Source organism: Aegilops tauschii, chromosome 1 (assembly GCF_002575655.3).
Source record: "Aegilops tauschii subsp. strangulata cultivar AL8/78 chromosome 1, Aet v6.0, whole genome shotgun sequence".
NCBI lineage: Eukaryota > Viridiplantae > Streptophyta > Magnoliopsida > Poales > Poaceae > Aegilops > Aegilops tauschii.
In genome coordinates this window covers 212,887,543-212,907,287 of record NC_053035.3, presented here as the reverse complement: position 1 = coordinate 212,907,287, position 19,745 = coordinate 212,887,543, and the positions used below count along the sequence as shown (strand labels likewise).

The 19,745-nt window shown below is 45.0% G+C and overlaps 1 pseudogene; it reads right to left on the bottom strand.

The window, feature by feature from the left end:
* Positions 1-4,454: 4,454 nt before the first annotated feature.
* LOC109771920 (uncharacterized) lies at positions 4,455-17,780 on the bottom strand (annotated as a pseudogene).
* Positions 17,781-19,745: the final 1,965 nt, after the last annotated feature.

Below are 19,745 nucleotides of genomic sequence, written 5' to 3'. Positions count from 1 at the left end.
GTGCATCGGGTCCAATGAAAATCTTTTGTGACAATACTGGTGCAATTGCCTTGGCAAAGGAATCCAGATTTCACAAGAGAACCAAGCACATCAAGAGACGCTTCAATTCCATCCGGGACCAAGTCCAGGTAGGAGACATAGAGATTTGCAAGATACATACGGATCTGAATGTTGCAGACCGTTGACTAAGCCTCTTCCACGAGCAAAACATGATCAGCACCAAGACTCCATGGGTGTTAGAATCATTACTGTGTAATCTAGATTATTGACTCTAGTGCAAGTGGGAGACTGAAGGAAATATGCCCTAGAGGCAATAATAAAGTTATTATTTATTTCCTCATATCATGATAAATGTTTATTATTCATGCTAAAACTGTATTAACCGGAAACATAATACATGTGTGAATACATAGACAAACATAGTGTCACTAGTATGCCTCTACTTGACTAGCTCGTTGATCAAAGATGGTTGAGTTTCCTAGCCATAGACATGAGTTGTCATTTGATTAACGGGATCACATCATTAGGAGAATGATGTGATTGACTTGACCCATTCCGTTAGCTTAGCACTTGATCGTTTAGTTTACTGCTATTGCTTTCTTCATGACTTATACAAGTTCATATGACTATGAGATTATGCAACTCCCGATTACCGGAGGAACACTTTGTGTGCTACCAAACGTCACAACGTAACTAGGTGATTATAAAGGTGCTCTACAGGTGTCTCCGATGGTACTTGTTGAGTTGGCATAAATCGAGATTAGGATTTGTCACTCCGATTGTCGGAGAGGTATCTCTGGGCCCTCTCGGTAATGCACATCACTATAAGCCTTGCAAGCAATGTAACTAATGAGTTAGTTACCGGATGATGCATTACGGAACGATTAAAGAGACATGCCGGTAACGAGATTGAGCTAGGTATTGAGATACCGACGATCGAATCTCGGGCAAGTAACATACCGATGACAAAGGGAACAACGTATGTTGTTATGCGGTTTGACCGATAAAGATCTTCGTAGAATATGTAGGAGTCAATATGAGCATCCAGGTTCTGCTATTGGTTATTGACCGAAGACGTGTCTCGGTCATGTCTACTTAGTTCTCGAACCCGTAGGGTCCGCACGCTTAAAGTTCTGTGACGATCGGTATTATGAGTTTTTGTGTTTTGATGTACCGAAGGTAGTTCGGAGTCCCGGATGTGATCACGGACATGACGAGGAGTCTCAAAGTGGTCGAGATGTAAAGATTGATATATTGGACGACTATGTTCGGACACCGAAAAGGTTCCGGAAGGTTTCGGACAAATACCGGAGTACCGGGGGGTTACTGGAACCCCCCGGGGAGTTAATTGGGCCTCATGGGCCTTAGTGGGAGAAGAGGAGGGGCGGCCAGGGCAGCCGCGCGCCCCCTCCCCCTCTAGTCCGAATTGGACAAGGAGGGGGGGCGGCGCCCCCCTTTTTCCTTCTCTTCCTCTCTCCCTTCCTTTCCTTCTCCTACTCCTACTAGGAAAAGAGGAGTCCTACTCCCGGTGGGAGTAGGACTCCCCCCTTGGCGTGCCCTCCTCCTGGCCGGCCGCCTCCCCCCTAGCTCCTTTATATACGGGGGCAGGGGGCACCCCAGAGACAAAACAATTGATCATTGATCTTTTAGCCGTGTGCGGTGCCCCCCTCCACCATAATCCACCTCGGTCATATCGTAGCGGTGCTTAGGTGAAGCCCTGCGTCGGTAGCTTCATCAACATCATCACCACGCCGTCGTGCTGACGAAACTCTCCTTCGAGCTCCACTGGATCATGAGTTCGCGGGACGTCACCGAGCTGAACATGTGCTGAACGCGGAGGTGCCGTACGTTCGGTGCTGAGGATCGGTCGATCGTGAAGACGTACGACTACATCAACCGCGTTGTTATAACGCTTCCGCTTAACGGTCTACGAGGGTACGTAGACGACACTCTCCCCTCTCGTTGCTATGCATCAGTATGATCTTGCGTGTGCGTAGGAATTTTTTTGAAATTACTACGTTCCCCAATAGCTGCCCCTCCTTCGCTCGATTGCGCCAGCTAACTTCCTCTCCTGTGACCCGCCGATGTGAGATCCGTCACCCGATTACAGCCGCCCGCGGCCTCCCCACGACAGATGGGATTTGTAGCTGCCCCCTCTGACCGCCGGCGGTGACCACGCGGCCATAGAGTGCAAGCTCAGTCGTCACTCGGTCGTTGCTCCGCCGGCTACAATTCATCGATGCAAGGGGACGGTCGGCTTCTCTTCTTCTCCGACGACAAGGAGGCTGCCGACACGAGATTGGAGCAGCTCCGGCTTCCGGCACGACCTCGACGAGCAGCCGCCGAGACGCTCCTCCCCGCACACAACGTGTTTGACAAATCGGCTCCAAGGTATATTTCACCTCTGGTAGATTTAGAATTCGTTGTTGCAACGTAGCGGTAGTGATAAAAATGTGTGTGTTTGTGTTGTAGATGAATGGGAAACAAGACCACTAGTTCTATATATCTCTATGTTGTATGTTGTATGTGATGAACTATTTATTTGTTGTTGTATATTTGATGAACTAGAACATTATTTTTATGCTACGAATTGATGAACTATGTAATAGTTGAGTATTGTTTGTGTTATATTTGTTTTGAATTCATTTGAGATTAGTTTGATATTTTATTTGTTTGAATATGTATACATTTGTGTTGAATACATGTGGGCTACGGCCATCAATTGGTGCCCTTTTTTAGGGCAGCTGCTACGGCCACCATATTTGTGGTGCCCTAAAATAGGTCATCTGAAACGGTGCAAAAAATATTGGTGCCCTTTAATGCCCAAAATGCAGAATTCTCGTACTCTTAAACCACTTTTTCATGCCCAAAAATAGGGTGTCTGTTGGAGTTGCTTTTACAAGGTGCTTGCGGAGTTGGAAAAGGTTCTTTGAGATAAATTTGTAGTCAAACTCTGAACATACCCAAACCCCTATATCCGGGGATGATTTTGCTTCCACGTCTCGCCACTTGGGTGAAAGGGACTGGGGGGCCTATGAAATATGGACACGTGCATTAATTTGGGAGGCTGGGGTGTAGAAATCATGTGTGACTGTAGACTTTCGGTGTAAATTTTGTTAACTGATCTTTCTGTTTCTATGTATGCTTTGGGTGGACGTAGCGATTTAGCTTCTGATGTGGACTTTGCATGGCATCATATTTGATTTGACTACGTTCCTTTGGATGGACTTTGCATGCATCGTATTTGATTGGGCTGCATGGCATCGTATTTGATTTGACTACGTTCCTTTGGATGGCCTTTGCATGCGGTGAAGGTCCGGTGTTTTATATGCATTTGCACCACGCGTTTATCTTTTCGGTAGGCTGCCGCTGATGCATGGGTGTGTGAGCAGCTGGTGTCGACCCATTGTCTCGCCGCTTTGTTCGTTCATTTTGGATTGTCGGTTATTACCTTCTTTCCAGATGCATCCTTCGTCTATAAATAAGGGGGGACGCAAGAAGAAGCGAGCAACGGCTGGAAGATGCCCTCGCGCGCCTCAGGTCTCTCCTTCCCTCCTTCTTCCTACTTGATGGTTCTTTTCACTGATCGCTCCATGCCGTGTCGAGTTCATGGTCCGTCGCAGCTGCAGATATCGGGCAACATGACGGCGCTGCATCCGTAGCAATCGGGCACAAGCAGCGATGTCGCATAAGGGGCAGCAGTATATCACACGCCGTCCGCCGTCGGTGGGGAGGCTGCAGGGGCTTCTCTACCGTTCCCACCACTGTGACCTGCCGGTTCTTCACTTGCCCTGTCGCCTGCTGGCCGATGGTGATCGCCAAGCAGATCGTTGCGGCCGGTGCCGTGGAGACGGCCTACGGGAGGCATGCACGGAGTTCACGGCCGAGGAGAGGAAGCTATGACGAAACTCAAGCCGCGGCGACGCGCCGTCGTCGGTGTCATCGGCGTCGTCGTCGGTGCATGCGATGATGAATTTTCCGACCTCGAGCTCGCAGCTTGCCGATGGCTCGATCTCATGCCTGTGGCGCCTGCCTAGGCCACCGGCACCCCGCCGTCCGTCCAGGAGTACCTCGCTCGACCTTCAAGTCGCCCGCGCCTCGACCCCACGCCCCCAGACCGCCGGCGTCCCACCGTCTCGTGCTACTGGAGACGTCGGCTCCCCCTCCGTGTCGTGATGAGATGCCACCTCGGCAAGGCTACTGTCGAAGGGGACGTGATATGCCGCCTCCAGCTCCCTCAAGACCTCCCCACATATTTCCTCTTAACATGAAACTATTTTCCTCAATTACTCATCTGTAAATAAATATAAGAGCGTTTAAATCACTACACTAGTTCTAGTTCTGCTGCGGTGCCATGATCTTCACAGGGCTCGAAACCTACTGCCTCCGTCCCATAATATAAGGGCGTTTTTGACACTGAAGTACTATCCATTAATCGCAGTAACTAAGCTTCATGGACAAACATTTGGACCATATTTGTAGAAATATAGCATCCCTTGGATCATATTTCTACAAACAACATGCATAAATGAATCAATACACGGAGGTTTAGTTTTGATGCCAAACTAACATATACGCCTTAAGTTTGCACATAAAACTTGGTATCTTAATTTCCTCAAGAAATGCTCCCGAAATCAACCATGCGCCGACATATGACAATGTTCATCAACGAAACCAAGATTTCACCAATCAGGATTGTGTGACCCAAGTACCCGGCCTTGATTCACAAGTCAGATCTACCAAGAAAAAGAAACAGCATCATAAACTGGACCATCCATATCGGTATTTACAGGAGAAAAACATCCACACATCTTCCAATTAGAGCATTGACATGCACCTGCCAGCTACGGCAATGCTAGACATGGGAACTTCAATTAGCAACAGTGCGCTATGCATTCTAGGTATCCTGCCTAAAGGCGAAAACAAATAGCATTATTGCATCAACACGAAGCTTTGCAGCTGGAGATAACTCATTTATTCTTCAAACGTAGAAACTAGCTTGTACAATAATTTGGTACAGTGGTGCATGGTTACAACAAAAGTTGTTATAATGGGTACACATGCATGCGCAGCTGGCAGTAGCCACCACTAATTGATATTTGTTGGTTTATACCTTTATGGTTTTGCCAAGTTACTTACAGATTTATGTCAAACAATGCATTTGCACAAACGACAATTTGTTGGAAAAATACTTCTTACGCTCCTAAAAGTAAGGCCAACTAATTTTTTTAAAAGTCAAACTGTGTGAAGTTTGACCAAGTTTTTGGAAAAACTATTAATGTCTACAATACCAAATCAATACAGTTAAATACATAATATAATGTATTTTTATTTCATGTCAATGTAGTATTATAGATTTTGGTCTTTTTTTCCAAAAAGTTAGTCAAACATTGTATTATTTGACTTCTGGGAAAAAAAATATGCCTTACTTTCAGGAACTGCGGGAGTACGAAGATAACCCAGAAACATATTTCCCACTTTCTAAGACCAGTGCCCACTGCACCACAAGTCTCAGGACAAGATACCGAGAATATTAACAGCCTCAGCCAAAGAAATTGCAAGTAAAAGAAAACAAAGAGATAAAAATTCAAGCCTAAAATAGAGAAAAAAACTCAAACCTACCTCAATAAGTCTAGGCAGCACCAATCAGGTCCTTTAATTCAACAAGGCAGTCAGCAAGTTGTTTATACTCCTCTGAATCTACGAAGTCCATGGCCTACATAAGATAAGATCAATATTTTATTATCAGGGAGAACTTCTCAAATTCCAGTACTGAGAGAAATGGGTCAGTTATTATAAATGGCATGGCTTTCTTTTCGTCGTGTCATTCCTGATCTGTATTTCACATGTTCATGAACTAAATTTTGTTGTTAAAGATGGCTATACTCTACATCCTTGCGATCATTCAAGAATTAATAGTAAATATTCCTGAGGTATCAACGTTGCTTTTTACCACCAATCTATGGGCAGCCTGTGTCTCAAAGCCCAGATCTCACACGTCCAGGCTCTTAACAGCCCTACCGACTGCTTGCTCCCATATGCCAGTGCTGAGGAGGCAGAGAAGCACCACCAGCAGGTAGATCGACGAATCGCGGGTTGAGCCTGACCTAGCCACAGTATAAGCCACACGAGAGTGCTGCTGTCGCTCACTTCATTTGTGGAACTCAGTTCAGCCCGTTTCAACTCGGCCACTTACAAAGCAAATCCCCAATACCGATCAAACACTTAGTCTCTACAATTCAATAAATGTGTGGTCTGAAAAAGATATACAGCTAAACTTTCGGTTTTACAAACTGTCAAACCAGGTGTTACAGCAGCACGGTCCATCGGTCACGCTGCAGGACAGCCAGAGCAATGATCCTATGCAGCCGTAGCATCATTGTTGTAATTTCATTGCACCACACTTCAATGCTTGACCTATTTGAGAGCACATGCTGTTAAAAGATTACTCTTGACCTTCATCCCCAACTTGGAACTTATCGAGCTGCTTGAGTTGCTTGGCTGCTCACTGAACATTATCCATTCTTCACCGCTCCATTATGGCGTACTCGGATGCGGCGGATGGCAGCAACTCGAAAGTTTTCTTGGCAGGAAAAATAATAGCAGGGAGGCGAGAGACGCGGGAGAGCACGCTCTACACCGGCTGGTCGGCCTCAACTCGTGCCTCGTCCATCTGCTACATGGCTGCGTTACAGGACGGATCATTGCCTACTCAGCACATGTGGGCCAAGGCTGTTAAGAGACCTAAGGGGTAATAATTCGGCTTTAAGACACAGTCCCCTGGCTATAATGGTGGTCATATGATTTTTTTTCCAAAAGTGGTGGTTAAGTGATATAGGTGCCAGAATGGTTGAGATTTTGCGATATTTCCTCATGAACTATATATAGTGGGCAGCAAAACCAAAAGTCAGGTACCTCTTTCAAGGAGCTTTTAAGATGCATCTCAGCTAACAATAATTCTCGTTTTGTTCCTGTCGTGGATGACATTTCCATGTAGGACTTGCAAAGCTGCAAAGAAGCTTGAGCAAACTTTTTGAACTTCTTATGGTTATGACATAATTCTGAACCCTGTGAGGATAACAGTCACTAAGATGATGTGGAACTATGAGTACTAGAACATAAGTACAGTACACAGTCTGTTGCAAGTAGAAAGTAACAATGAAATAGGAATACTTGGATTCAACAAGAACAGAAAGTCAGCACTTACACAGCATTCATAAAATTTCCAAACGAATAAGTAATTATACATCAATTAAAGTCAGTGCTACTTAACAAGATAGCGAGGATATACGAATACACACACTTTAAACCGGAGAAGAGGAGATTTGGGGGAGGCCACACATGGTGCAACTGCCGTGGGTGGCCTTTTTGCATAAGGTGCTCAAGGAGCAATTAGGGTTTACAAACACTATTACAAGGTATGCAGAATCAGTAAAAGCAAATATATCGCAAACATGCACAATTTGTAGATGCCATTGCAAAGATGGAAATTTTGCCACTGTCAATTACTTCCTCCATTCCAAAATATAAGACGTTTTATAGCAAGCTAAAACATCTTGCCAAAATGTCTTATATTTTGAAATGGAGGAAGTAAATACCATCCACTCTTTCTTTCTCGTGCCTCCCCACACCATTCCGCTTCTCCAACTTATTAGTGTACCAGCTTTCTGTTACACTCTTAACCCCTAGGTCTCACTGCATGCTAGTGTTCAAGCCCACTTGCTCATCATCACAGCCAACGACCATAACGCTCTTCACAGCCCATGGCCCCCATCCTATTACTACAATAGCTCCAACCCAGACAGCGGTGCCACGATGCATCTGAGCAGCACAATGGAACAAGAGCTGTGTTGGTCGGGCAAAATGGGGCGACTGACACCGGTCAGCATCTTACCATCAACCACCAATAGCATGCCACTTACATTCTATAGGCTACAAGAATGTCTATGTCAGGTGTGTGTCTGGTGACTCAGCATGCCTAAACCGTCACCTGGGTGCAATTTAGTCTGCACACAGCACTGTAAGGCATAGCCAGCAGACTTTTATTGCCGAGTCAGACATATCAGACTCTTGACACCTGAGCCGAATTCGAAGACAAAAAACTAAATCAGAGTCAGTTCCGACACCCATGTTTGCATGAAAAGACGTGCGATATTACACACAGCATGCATGTTGCACATCATGATCCAGAAGACCAGAACAGCAGCACAAGAGGGCATGGCAAGACGTTGTTGTATCTCGTCAACACAGTGCGTGTGTGATGTTTTTGTCAATGATCTAGGACCGAGGAGACGATGTGCACTCGTTGGCAATTCTCAGTGCCCACTGCCCACCACATGCTTGACGATGCCTCGAACATGAAATTCTGCATTCCTTTTCAACTTTTCTGTCAGATGGCCAAATTGTCACTTTGGTATTCATTGAATTCGGTTGCTAACAAATCCTATTTCTAACCTTTGCAATGATCCACAGCAATTAGCTCAATTTGAAGGGCAAACTATGGAGAAAAAATCAGACACCTTCTTTGGACACTATACAGTGCCTCTCATTTCTTATTCTCCTCACTGGAGACAATGAGTTAAGCAAGATGCCACAACACTGCCACCCTCCTGACCGCACATGAATAGCTGCATACGCTGCTGTCTAATTTTCTGACCTGCTCTAATAAAGCTTAGCTTTTGTGTTATTTTGTTGGTTCTCTTCTGTTTTTTGGAAGGTCTTTATTTTAGTTTGGCCATTGGCCTTTTGTACTTCTGTGCAGTCTCAGTGTCTTCTTCATAACACACAATGACAGGCATTTTGATGCTTGTTCGAGAAAAAACAGCAAAAGAAACAGACCCACCATGCATGCCCAACAGTGGCCAAAATGTTAAGAAATCCAGTATTCCTGGTATTTTTGACTCTACAGTAGACATCGGAATAGGAATACCAAGTTACTTTTCACACGTGCCATTTCAGAGGTCAATAATAGTATAACATGTAGAAAGTTCCAAAAATATAGAGAGAGCATGCAGGAGAAGGAAACTTAAGGAATCCCAGAAGAATCTGGTTGGCTTTAGCTTCCAAGGCAGATTTGGATTTTGTGTCAAAACCAAATTTCTGAACACAGATGCTCACCCGTCCGCCAATATAGAAAAGATGAATATTTAGGACACATCTTCCAATGAACCCATCACACTGTTGTGTTGGTGCAGAATAGGCAGTCCTACGCATGTGCAGATGCAGATATATAATTCAAATTGCTTGAGATGATGAACTGTATGTAGAGGAACATGTATCTTGAGTGCTTGACTTGAAGAATCTGGGTGTCTGCGCTAATAGGTTTCATGTTATATAAATTTGAGTGTGCTCGACTCTATTTGTTGAACTTGTGTTGTTCAATATATTTATGTTCAAACATGCAATTTTCCCAGTGTGCGCCCTATCTCCAGTTGGCTAAGCGGACTACTGGAAAGAAGTACTATGTACCAAAGTAAAACATTAAGACATATAGCAAAACCAAAAAGAAAGAGATAAAAGAGTCATTCAGTGTGGACTAAGTTTTGAACCTTTAGATATTGAACTTGATTGCGCAAAGCTTTAGAACATTCCTCGAGGTCGCCCTTGCTCTTATGGTATCTAGCACATAATCCACATATCTCTGGAACGCTAGCCCCATTTTGTACAATCTAGAAACACAACCAATCAGATAAACTGCAGGTCAATGCGGGAATAAAGATGAAAGCCAAGTAAAAGCTTATGAACCTGCTCAAGGATATCACCAATTATATCTAATAATTGACTCGACTGCCTGGTCTCTTTATTTGAATCATCTGAAGTGTTGCCCATGGATTTAGCTTCTTGAGTGTCATTAAGATGAGTAGCTTGTTCTTCAAGGGTGGTCATCACCTTGTCCAATAAATCAACACTGAAGCGCTTGTTGACGGACAAATTTCATACCATTTTGATAGCTTCAAGTGTCTGCACAGGATACCATGCATTATATTTTGTCATTCTACAACACATTATAACAGGCGCATAGGCCTAAGATACTCAGATATTCAAATGAGAGAACATGTCCGCCCCACAAGGAGACATGGAGAAAAGCTATCTACTTCATGAGATTAACAAAGTTGGTATAATATGAAGATGTATTATTAAACCATTGAGTACCAAAGATTACAAATGGCATTACACTAAATAAGTAAAGGAAGAAACAAACCATTGCATATCTGCAAGTATGATGCAAGAAGCCAAGTTACCAAAAGCCATGGGAAGAGCATCACTGCAAGTCAGTTTTGACCTCAACCAGTGGCTGGAGTAGTTTCTTTTCTTATCTTTGTGTAATTATCTATGCATAGTACTAACCTATTTAGATATACTATACTAACAGAAGGGTTTCTCGTGTGCTCTATTACCTTCAACAAAAACAAAAGATAATTAACGAGTATAAAGTCAGGATCAGATCCCGTAAAGGGGATTGTGCTGATGTGTGTGATCAGCTGAAAAGTATAAATGTAGCTTCAACTGAGAAATCTAGAAGTATTGACATCAATATACTTCTTACCAGTCGAATATTGCCTGTGTCCAAAGCAACCTTACTGTAATTGTCCCAAACTTGCCAACTATTCCTCCTATAAATAAATGACTTAATTTTAATAAGAAACAATTTACTTAATAAACTTATGGAATAGGAGGTGATACACACTTGAACTTAACAGCTTCCCTGAATGACTGGACTGACGCTTGACTCTTCCCTCTAATCATGTGCCTGGAAAATTGACATTATTAGATATAACAGATAAGAGAAAATCTTGTGAGAATAATCCTTGCTTAGGATTTAATCTAGTAGGTTTATGTATCCACTATTCAATATGTAAGCCTTAGAAACTAAGGTAGCGGTAAGAAACTTTATTTTGTCATCTTGGTTACCACTAGTGGGCTGTCAGGTCCAAACCGACAAACCTATGTACCGACCTTGTATCCTATATACACCTACCACTATGAAATACAAGGATTGCCGCCTTTGCAGCACACACATAAACCATCTAGCCAAGTACCAGTGTACGAACTACGAACCGACATGCCTATGTACCGACCTTGTATCCTATATATACCACTATGAAATACAAGGACTTCAGCTTTGCATCACACACATAAACCATCATCTAGCCAAATACCAGTGTACGACAGGAAGAAAGAATTTCCAACAAATTTATGTCACAAAAATCAAAATGGTATTGCCTTCATTATAATCAAAATATCATGAAAATTTCTTGGGCCAACAAGTACACAAAACAAACGAGTGGTTCTTCCTTCCCCGGTACATGTAACCCCACCTAAGCATTACAGCTTATGTAGCAGCTTTGACTTGCATGTTTGGTACACTATAATTTCCAAATGAACTATATACGAAAGTAACTCGATGCATTATTTATGAAAGCTGGCTATTCCTAGACCAAGAATCAAGATACAACATAGCAGATAGCACTATCCAATAAGGTGAACATGTCAAAACCAAAATGTTCTGGCGTTAGTTTGACCTGGTGAACTGAAGGGTTCAATTGAAATAAAGAAATATCAACAGTGCAAAGGAAGAGAAGCTAACTGCAACTACGAGGTGAATGAATACAGAAACAGGACACCTGATTCCATCACAGCTACAACATAGTAATGAAGGAATAAATATAGAAGGGTGAGCATACAGGCAGGCTATATTGTTCCATGCTTCTCCATTTTCAGGATCTATCTGCACAGCACGACTAAAAGCATCCAAAGCCTTCTCAAGATCTTTATCCTGTATGAACAAAACAAGACAGCTAATGTCTGTTCAAGTCGTTTTTTTCAAAAGAATTAATATAAACAATGTTCATCTATTATGATATGAGCAACCAAATATGTTTAAGCAACACGTGCAAAGGAACTATGAAAAATGCAGACATGGTGACATGCCCACAATTTACATGGTGGACAGAAGGTAGAACAGGTTGGTTGTAGGCACAATCAACATTCAGGCTAGCACTGCATTGACTAGCCCTGCAAGAAACATGTGTTTGGCATTTTGACGGATTATGGTAATCTCACTCCCCTAACCAGCATTTGCCTATTTTACTGATTGTTTAACAAAAAAAAAAATCATGTTTGGCTATTTTTTGCAGCAGATCATAAGATATGTTTGCAAGTGCTCTCTCATTATTCGTAGCAAGAAAAGTACAAAATAAAATTATGTCATGATGCATGTCCCAGTTGATGCCACTGGCAAAGAAAAGATGATTGCAGAAGGGAAGAAATACAAGAATATGTGTCATGGGACTAAGAAAAAAAATTAGGTCACACTCTGGGGGCGTGAGCACCCAACTCAAAAGTAAGAAATTGCACAGTACTGGCTATACTCCCAAAAGACAAATCTCAGATAGTAGAACACATTTTTGTAGTGACTAGATGAATAATCACATATCCTATCACCCAGCAGAATATATTCATATATAGGTAGTAAGCAAACATCCATATCCCTTTGTAAAAAACATATCCATATCCTCTTGTAGTCCCGTCTCAAGAAATTTCCAGTGCAAAATAAAATGGTTTTAAAAAAGTTACCTTCCATGCAGTTGTACCATAGGCAAACCAGCCATCTGGATACAACGAATTCAATGCCAATGCAGATTCCCTGCGCAAAGTTTTAAGGCAAGTGATTTTCAAGCAGGTAACAACTGTCAACATACATGTTTCTTAAATGTATTCTTTTACCAAAGAATTTTGGATGTATAGAAGTCATTCTTGTTGTACGCACTACGAGCCAGAGAACGCTACACCAAAAGATAAGAGAATGTAAGACCACTTCCCATTAAATTATGCATTAGTAACACAATGAGAGGCTGGTGAGCAAAACAAAAGAGATGAATACCAGAGCTCGAGCAGATTTGTTATTGGAGACTTCCAATGCTTTCTTATAATGATTGTCGTTATTTGTAGCATCACCAAGTGAACACCTAAATAAAAAATAAAGCTATTCAACAACAAACAGAAATTACCTATTTGGTGCCGACAGAAATACAAAATAGCACAAGTCAGAGCAGAATCATCCCATAGAAATAGATGAGAGAGAGAGAGAGAGCCCATGCCACGTATCTAGCATGCATGGGTTCACCAGGAAGCTATAGAACTGCCAGAACTAATCTGTTACTACTGTTGGAGTGTTGGCTTTCATATACATAATTTTCTATGACGAGAAATTCTTTATAAATGCCAGTAATGTCACGGGCACGTGAGTGGAATGACAACTGCACAATGACATCTATGTAATGATTATGAGTCCCTCAACTAGTCATAACTTGAAGGTCGACTCGACTCATTGGCCGAGTCAAGCATCTTGAGTCGAGCGACCAACAACCACAACATCAAAGCCTTTTGTCCCAAGCAAGTTCGGGTAGGCTAGATATGAAACCCAACAGAAATGTACGGAAACCAAAAAGAAAAAGAGAGAAAAGAGTAAAACAAGTACGAGTAAATTAAGATTCCGGCACATGGATTGCTGATTTCCATGCAGTCCTATCAAGAGCCAAATCTCTAGGTACATTCAAATCCCTCAAGTCCCTTTTTACCGCCTACTCCTATGTCAACTTTGGTCGCCCTCTGCCCCTCCTAGTATTATTTTCCCTTCCTTTAAGAATCCCAATCTTGAGTGGAGCAACCACAAAAAAAGAACACCTGTCAGAATTTTGACTATATCGGCTTGCCCTTTGGTTTGGAAACCTAGCACCCAACCCACTCCTCTCCCAAGAAACAAATTGAGCTGCCTCTCCCTTGGCAGCCGCCGCAAGCCATGCCACCACTACCAAGGTTTTTATGGCGTCGGTATACCGCCACTATAGCGGCGATATAATGTTGTGGCGCGGTCCCAGCCCGAGGCGTCCAGGTGAGCAATATTTTTGGCCCGTGGCGTCCGCCATATCCACGTGGCGTCCCCATGTCGTCCATGTGATGTGATATTCATCGCCATGCCTGAATCGCGACGCCATGGATGAGTGGCCTTGGTCTCCCATGCCTGGGACTAGGAAAACTGGCGCGCACGGGTACCGGCAGCCATGGCAGGAAGGAAAAGGGGATCAGGAGGGAAAAGATCTGTCCAGAGTCAGAGGGGAAGAGAGAGTGAGTCAGCGGGAGAGTGACAGAGAGAGGCGGCCATGGCGGGGGGGAAATTAGCCGCGTACCTCAACCTTGTCCTCTCCGGCGACCACCCAACGGCAGAAGATCCGGCCTCCGCACCACCTTCCCTCCGACCCACCACGATCCCCTCCTCGCGTGACCCCTTTCCCCTCCTCCCGTCAGCCCCCTTTCCTCTCCAGCGTAAGCTCGGGCTCGAACTCCAGATCCGCGAGCTGCGGAGCAGGCCACCTTGGCGGACAGGCTCCAATAAGGCCACCACTTGTTGCTACGTGCATCAGGCCATCAGATCAGCAAGGTATGCTATCTCTCCCCTCCACTCTCTCCTTCTACCTGTTCTGCCTCCCCCTGCCCGTCTCTGTTGTGCTCTGTTTCTTCTCTCTTATGTTTTCTGAATTTCTCATGTAGCTGTACTGGCTGCTGCTATATATAGTGTTGCAACTTGCTGTTATTGTTATGTTGTGAAATATGGACTTATTTTTCATTGTCCATGCAGTCTGCTTTGGAGAAAAGAAGAGAGATGAGCAACTGGGAAAACAATCTGTACTTCATGTAGTCATGTACAACTCATTTGCTGCTGATTTAATTTGCTATCATTCGCCATAAGGTTATGTCTATGATGTCGCCATGCCATACGCCATAAGCGTTATAATGTTATGAATGTTAGCCATGCTAAGCTTACGTCATAGGCTAGTGTAGTTTTCTGCTTTTAATAAACGTTGCATGGCTGCTGATGTGACACCTCCATGCAGCATGCACGTAGTAGATGGAGACGTGCCGTACGCACGATCTCCCTTCCGTTCCTTTTCTGTTTTGTTAACCTGGTCAGCGTGGCGCGCTGTGTATCTGGAGGTCGTGGGATGGCAAGGCCAATCCAGATCACAGCGAGCTGGCCGGGGTAGTTAGCTGTTTCGGTTTTGTAACAGATAAGAGATTAAGGAAAGAGCAGAAAACGCTGCGCAATTGTGGCAGCACAAAAACTACCGTGTTCGTCTCTCTTCCTTGCTCGTTCTCTCTCTCTCTCTCTCTCTCGCTCGCTGATCCGACGACGACAATGAAGGGGGTCGGTCGCCATAAAACGTGTTACGTCATAGAAACCTTGGCCACTACCTGTTCCTGCCAGCAGCTGATCTGCTCCTCCGCCGGCTGCTGCAATGCCCAAGGACTCCTCCACCGGCTCTCCTTCCCCTGCTGCTGCTGTACTGCTCCTCCTCTCCTTCCATTGATGTCATCGGTTGTTGGGGGGGGGGGGGGGGGGGGGGGGGGGCTCAATTAGGTAACCTCTAACTCATGTTGACTAGAAAGTCATAATCCTTGCATCTATGACATGGCGGCAGCACCCTGAAGGGATCAAATCAGTGAAGGACAAGGGGGTGAGATGGGGCACATACCAACAACTCGAGCACACGCACTTCTCTTGCTTGATGAATGGACATGCCGATCGCAACAAAGAGAGTGATAACTGATTATTTTGGAGCAGGAGTGGCGCCAGAGGAACACTCATCAATCGTCATAGAGCGGAGCTGCGAACACAATAATGTGGAGCTGCCTACAAAAATAGCCACCTTAACTATTGTTGTCGAATGCAGGGTACGAACGTTGACGTTGCCATATGTCACCCCTTCATCATCCATACTAGGGTGAGGCACTGCTAACCGGTTGCCATCCCATGATACCCCCTTCATCATCCATACTAGAGTGAGGCGCTGCTAACCACCCACCTTAACCGCCATTGTAGAGTGCAAGGAACAGATGTTGCCACATGTCACCCTTTCATTATCCAGAAGGCAGGGTGCTTAATGCACAACCATCCGTTATCAGAGGCGACGGGAAAAGCAGCGGATATGGCCCAAAGTTGCAAGGAAGACACGTATGACTGACTGCATGGCACAATGACAGGAAGTGGAGCAAGATTACAATAGAATGAAGTAAAGGCTAAAGAGTGGCCATCGAGTGAAAGACGGAGTCATGGGGGATGGCCGATGCATATTTTCACTTCCCACTTGTGGGATGACTAATGCATGGTGAGAAAAAATATCTATGAAGTGCATAAACAGACACCTGTGCTATGATAACTCCTAGTTATAATATGATTTTTGTTCTTTTGTAGTGGGAAGTCCAACAAAAGTAAAGATTGCAAAATCTGATTTAAGCATAGCAAACTCTGAAAGAAATGCCAAATGTTATCTGCAACACTTACTAAAAATGAAAATATCCCACCAAACAAATTCAATATAATCTCCAAGATCTACTTACCATAATTTTGGGTCATTGGGTGTAATGGAGAGCCGTGTATTTATTAGACTAACTGCATCAGCAACTTTACCCGATAATCTGCCAAATGTTAAGACTAAGTTATTACAGGGCAGTCAGCTGAAAGGACATGAGTTACTTTGCACATGGAAATGCATACCGATAGCAATAGATGAGATTATCCCACAATTCAGATCTTTGAAAACATTCAGGGCTTCTCCAAGTAAACCACAACTTATCAACAGTTCACCATATTCTATGAGTTCACAAGAAGAAAAATAAGTCGCATTTAATGACTGGTGTTGCTGCAAAATGTACGAATGCTTGGGCATGTCAATACATACTTCCTTAATGCAGGAAGAGTCGACATATGGACTCCAAAAACCAATCTAGCTCTTTCTGAAGCCACTGGAAATTCTTTGTTCGTATCTTCAATCTAAGGAATGCATCAAATTGCATGTTAGCAGCAGCATTTGTATTGAACTTGTTAGCACACAGACAAATTCTTTGCCCTTGGGAATAAGATCTAGCACTCGCTATGATCAATGGACCAACACTCAGACGAATATGGTACCTGGTGGTCCTAATTAATGCATGCACTACATGGCTGTCATTAGCATATTATCTTGACAATAACTAGATGAAAACGCACACATTGCTGCGGAATTTTTTATTTGTAAATTCTGCACATGTGAGAACTTTCAGCACAAAAGAAAGTTCTTACTATAAAATGTAATTCTTATTGTAAAATATGCCCCAATTAAATGCAATAGGATTTAAAACCCACTTAGAATGTACATTAATACTGCATGTTGCATGGTGGAGTGACACTCCATGTCCAGATCAAACGGTTGTTGCTAGAACAAGATAGCGAATCCAACATCTACAACAATTTTGATGATCCGGAGCATTGTGGGAGCAGAAAAATAGCAATTAATGCTTGATAGTGGGTTTGTCTATATAAGAGCAACTCCAGCCGCGCCCCCAACAGGCCCTCCCAGGCATTTTTGCCGCGCCGGTGCCCAAAAATCGCCCAGTCGCGCCCCCAGGAGCCCGTTTTTCACCGGTTTGGGCCCAAACTGGCGCCGGCGGACCCAGGCCGAACCAGGCGCGCTGGGGGGCGCCCGGGCGAGACGTTTTGGCGCGAAAGCGGATGGGCCCGCCGAGTCAGCGACACGCCGCTTCGTCGCCCTCATCGCCTCGGTTCCCGCGGGAATTAATGCGAAGGCTGCCGCGCCGGTCAGCCTTCATTGATGCCTCACGGGCGGCGCAGTGAACGCGCCGCGACGCGCGTCCAGCCACGCGTCGCCCGGCATGCAGCCCGCCGCCGCCCCGCGACAGCTATAAAAGGCGACCTCCTCGCCGGTGGACGCCACAGCTCTCATTTCCCCCCCTCTCCGGCGCAGTAAGCAGCAGCACTCTCCCCTCTTCCTGCCGACAAGAAAGATGGCCGAGAGGTACCCAGGCGACGGCGCGGCGGCGAACGGCTTCGGCCGCCGCCACCTCCAAGAGGCGGAGGCACGGCTGCTGTACGAGGCGGAGTACCCGGCGCCCCCGGACATGCGGGTGCCGGGGACGTGGAGGCTGAGCGCCGGCGGCGTCCCGGTGCCACCGGTGCCCGAAGGGGCGGCGCGCCGCGCCGAGATCGCCCGCATTCGCTCGTCCATGACGGAGGAGCAGGGGAACGAGCCGCCCTACGCCGCCGACAGCCACCACCTCTGGACGATGTACTTCGAGCGCCGCCGCGAGGAGCAGATCGCCTTCACCAACAGCGTCATCCCGCGGGGCCGCCACAACGCCGATGGGCGGCGCGAGTGGTGGGGCGTTCCGGGCCGCACCCTCGAGGCCGTCCTCGACCACATCGAGACCGGCAACACGCCGCGCCTCAAGTACCCGCCGCGGCCGTCCTCCTCTCGCCGCCGCGGTAGCTCCTGGACGCCGCGGCCGATGGAGCCGGACGCCCAGCAAAATTCCAATGATACATGCTGTTTCATGGGGTAGCGCCAAAAAGCAAAAACTAACACAAATTTGTTCGTCTCAAGGATCGAACTCACGTCGTGACAACAGCGAACAAGAACTGGTTACCATCTGACCAACAACGTGCTACTAACTGGTTCTAGAGCGAATTGTTTAACTACGTTCTCTAGCCGCGCAATTTATTACACATGCAAACATTACTGTAGCGCACTTCCCGATTTCGAGAAAAATGTCTATCGATTTTGAAAAAAGTTCATCCGTTTGAAAAATAGTTCACAAATCTTGAGAGAAAAGTTCACATATTTGAAAAAGGTTCATCAGAATTACAAAAAGGTTCATCAATTTTAAAAAAAGTTCACCCATTTTGAAAACAGTTCACCAACTTTGAAAATAGTTCACGAATTTTAAAAAAAGTTCATCAACTTTAAAAAAAGATCATGATTTTTGAAAAAAATTCATCGATTTCAAAAAAAATCCAAAAGAGTGAAAAAAAAGTTCATTGAATTTGAAATAAAGTTCATCGATTTTAAAAAAAGTTCATCAAATTCGAAAAAAAAGTTCATCAAATATGAATAAAGTTCATCAATTTTGAAAAAAGTTCATCGAAATTAAAAAAAGTTCATCAAATTTTTAAAAAAGTTTACTGAATTTGAAAATAGTTTATCGAATTTGATAAAAGTTCATCGATTTTGAAGAAGAATTTCACAAATTTGGTAAAAGTTCGTTGAACCTAGGAAGAAGAAAAAAGAAAGCAGAAAAACGAACATAGAAGAAAAAAGAAGGAAGAAAGAAGAAAAGAGATAAAATAAGAAAGTTTGCACGTCAGTTGGTGGTGCGCCCCGTACGAAATGGCCTATATTCGGCACTTAAGGCGCCGAATAGGATTCGGCAATTTTCTCGCGTGGCCAGAAACCCCGCAAAACCTCGAGGGCCCATTTGGTACACGGGGTTTCGGTGGCCCAACCCCCTTCTATACCCTGCTTTCCACGCGTTTTTGTAAACTGGAACGCTAAAAGGGCCGGCCCATACAGAAAATAAGAGATCGAGGGGGTGTGCGCCGAAATGGCCTATATTCGGCGCTTAAGGCGCCGGATAGGATTCGGCAATTTCCTCGCCTGGCCAGAAACCCCGCAAAACCTCGAGGGCCCATTTGGTACACGGGGTTTCGGTGGCCCAACCCCCTCCTATACCCTGCTTTCCACGTGGTTCAGAGCCCTCGAGGGGGGGGGGGGCGCGTGGATTTGGGGAGGAAACGACACTGCGCCGCCCCCCGACTCCGTCTTCAACGCGCCGTAGACCAACTCCTCGACGCCGGCGTACCTCCTCCGCCGTACTGGGCTTCTCCCCGGTGGTAAGTCCTCGCCTCGTATCCC